We start from the raw sequence: 3,785 nt of genomic DNA on the forward strand, positions 1-3,785 counted from the left end.
TTCAGGACACTCACATCGGTCCGAGGCCCTGAAATGTATGAGCAGCCGGTGCCTCCATGTGGCTCGCGGGGGGACACCTCTTCTCTGCGGAGGCCGAGCTCCTCGTGGCTGGGCTGGGAGGCTCCAGATCAGCTGGGGCCTTCCTGAGCATGTGCAGGGCCCCCGAAGAGCTCCCCAGGCTCGTCACCTAGACTCACGCATCCCCAGTAAAGAAAGGCGGTTAGAGACAGAGGAATGGAATATATTCTTATATAGCTTAGATCAAAAAGAGGTTAGACCTGCCAGCAACTGGTTTCAGGCATTTAAAAGAAGGGGAGAGGATCAGACCCCAGGGAAGAGCCATGTTTTAATGTGATTCCTGAACTCGGGTAGAGAGTCCAATTGTCTAATATTCTGAGGAAGCTTGTTCCACAGGAGAGCGGTGGTCACTCTAAATGGCCTTCCTCCCATCCTAGAGCGCTTAAATCTGGGAGTAACCAGCAGCCTGGCACTTGAGGAACGAAGGTGTCTTGTGGGGTGGTACCAGAGGAGGGGGAGGAGGGCCCGGGGCAGATGGCGGGGGAGGAGGGGCCGGGGCAGAGGACGGGGAGGAGGGGCCGGGGCAGAAGAGGGGGGAGGAGGGGCCGGGGCAGAGGAGGAGGGCAGAGGAGGGGGAGGAGGGCCGGGGGAGAGGAGGGGCTGGGGCAGAGGGGAGAAGAGGGGCCGAGACAGAAGAGGGGGGCCAGGGCAGAGGAGGAGGGAGGAGGGGCCCGGGGAGATGGGGGAGGAGGGGCCGGGCAGAAGAGGGGGGCCGGGGCAGAGGAGGGGGGAGGAGAGGCCGGGGCAGAAGAGGGGGGAAGGGGGCTGGGGCAGAGGAGGGGGAGGGGGAAGAGGAGGGGGAGGAGGGCCCAGGGCAGATGACGGGGGAGGAGGGGCCGGGGCAGAAGAGAGGGGGGAGGGGGCCGGGGCAGAAGAGGGGGGAGGGGGCCAGGGCAGATGAGGAGGGCAGAGGAAGGGGGAGGAGGGCCCGGGGCAGAGGAAGGGGGAGGAGGGCCCGGGGCAGAGGACGGGGGAGGAGAGGCCGGGGCAGAAGAGGGGGGAGGGGGCCGGGGCAGAAGAGGGGGGAGGGGTCCAGGGCAGATGAGGAGGGCAGAGGAGGGGGAGGAGGGCCCGGGGCAGAGGAAGGGGGAGGAGGGGCCGAGGCAGAGGGGGGTGGCGGGGCCCGGACCAGAGGGGGAGGAGGGGCCTTTGGCAGAGGGGGGAGGAGGGGGCCAGCGCAGAGGGGGTAGGAGGGCCCAGGGCAGATGAGGGGCCCAGGGCAGAGGAAGGCGGAGGGGGAGGGCCTAGTTGGCACGATATAAAACTAAAAAACAAAAAACAGTGGGTGCAGAAAGTTGAGCAGCATTGCAGGGGGCAGCACCAAGCCTCCTGCAGTCCTTGTTTGCAGCAGTGGTAACACTGCATAGTGCAGCACATGAGCTCATACAGCTGTGCAGTGCATATGACTCGGGGTCAGATGCAGGGGGCAGCTCATGAGCTCATACAGATGTGCAGTGCTATGACTCGTGGTCAGATGCATGGTGCAGCACATGAGCTCATACAGATGTGAAGTGCATATGACTCGGGTTCAGATGCAGGGGGCAGCACATAATGCTCACACAGTCGTACGACCCAGAGTGGGGTAAGTTAGGCGTTGGATGCAGTGTGCATGCACGAGCCTCTCACACTCATCGTGCAATCTAGGAAGTGTGAATGCAGTTCATGTACTGCCAGCCTTCGTAGTGTCCCTCTCTGAAGGGGTCAGATGCAGGGGGCAGCTCATAATGCTAACACAGTTGTACGACCCAGTGTGGGGTAAGTTAGGCGTTGGATGCAGTGTGCATGCACGAGCCTCTCACACTCATCGTGCAATCTAGGAAGTGTGAACGCAGTTCATGTGGTGCCAGCTGTCGTAGTGTCCCTCTCTGAAGGGGTCAGATGCAGGGGGCAGCTCATAATGCTAACACAGTCGTACGACCCAGAGTGGGGTAAGTTAGGCGTTGGATGCAGTGTGCATGCACGAGCCTCTCACACTCATCGTGCAATCTAGGAAGTGTGAATGCAGTTCATGTACTGCCAGCTGTCGTAGTGTCCCTCTCTGAAGGGGTCAGATGCAGGGGGCAGCTCATAATGCTAACACAGTTGTACGACCCAGTGTGGGGTAAGTTAGGCGTTGGATGCAGTGTGCATGCACGAGCCTCTCACACTCATCGTGCAATCTAGGAAGTGTGAACGCAGTTCATGTGGTGCCAGCTGTCGTAGTGTCCCTCTCTGAAGGGGTCAGATGCAGGGGGCAGCTCATAATGCTAACACAGTCGTACGACCCTGAGTGGGGTAAGTTAGGCGTTGGATGCAGTGTGCATGCACGAGCCTCTCACACTCATCGTGCAATCTAGGAAGTGTGAACGCAGTTCATGTACTGCCAGCTGTCGTAGTGTCCCTCTCTGAAGGGGTCAGATGCAGGGGGCAGCTCATAATGCTAACACAGTCGTACGACCCAGAGTGGGGTAAGTTAGGCGTTGGATGCAGTGTGCAAGCACGAGCCTCTCACACTCATCGTGCAATCTAGGAAGTGTGAACGCAGTTCATGTACTGCCAGCTGTCGTAGTGTCCCTCTCTGAAGGGGTCAGATGCAGGGGGCAGCTCATAATGCTAACACAGTCGTACGACCCAGAGTGGGGTAAGTTAGGCGTTGGATGCAGTGTGCATGCACGAGCCTCTCACACTCATCGTGCAATCTAGGAAGTGTGAACGCAGTTCTTGTACTGCCAGCTGTTGTAGTATCCCTCTCTGAAGGGGTCAGATGCAGGGGGCAGCTCATAATGCTAACACAGTCGTACGACCCAGAGTGGGGTAAGTTAGGCGTTGGATGCAGTGTGCATGCACGAGCCTCTCACACTCATCGTGCAATCTATGAAGTGTGAACGCAGTTCATGTGGTGCCAGCTCTCATAGTATTCCTCTCTGAAGGGGTATTTACTGAGGGGCTATCGGCCCTTCAACTATCATGGGAGTCAAAGGCTCTCTGTCCCCCTCCTGCTGCCCCTCCCTCTGTTCATTTAGGGGTGTCTCACCCAAGGCTCGCTGATGGAGGCAGAACAGGCATCAGGGGGGCCACAGGTAACGAGAGTAGAGAGGGTGAAGTTTGTTACTGTAAATATAGCCCCTTTCACCATTGCATTCCTGCTACAGCAGCGAAAAATCAAAGCACTGCTCGGAGGATTTTCACAGTCCCATCTAATAACTCCCCTTTATTTCTCTTCCCCTGCCTTGTCCGTCTTCACTTCTATATATGTATAACCCTCTCCAGCTCGGCAGGTACCTGTGACCCTGCTGAGTAAGATAATGGGACCGGCCAGGTTACAGGAGATGCACTGAAACTTAAAGAGAAGAGTAGAGCGAGAGACATGAGGTGGAAGGGAGAGACGGAAATGATGTAGAAAGATATGTGAGTGGAAAGAGGAAAAGATATAGAAACATGTGAGGTGGCCGGATGGAAAGATGAAGAGTGGTAGATAGAGGAGGACGTGAAAGAGAAAGAGATTTCAAATTGATGACCTGAACTCTGGCCCTAGAGATTGTGAATTTGCCAAGTTAATGGTGTTGAATTGACACCAACTCAGCTCACTTGAAAGGAAATACCTCGGATCTGATCTGTGCCTATAATTTGCATCAACCAAATTTCATTCATCCTTGCATATGGTCCGATCATTATTTGATCAAGATTTGTATTCAGTAGATTTTCGTAACTTGATCCACAAGAGGAAA

This window comes from Lissotriton vulgaris, chromosome 1_2, assembly GCF_964263255.1.
Source record: "Lissotriton vulgaris chromosome 1_2, aLisVul1.2, whole genome shotgun sequence".
Lineage (NCBI taxonomy): Eukaryota > Metazoa > Chordata > Amphibia > Caudata > Salamandridae > Lissotriton > Lissotriton vulgaris.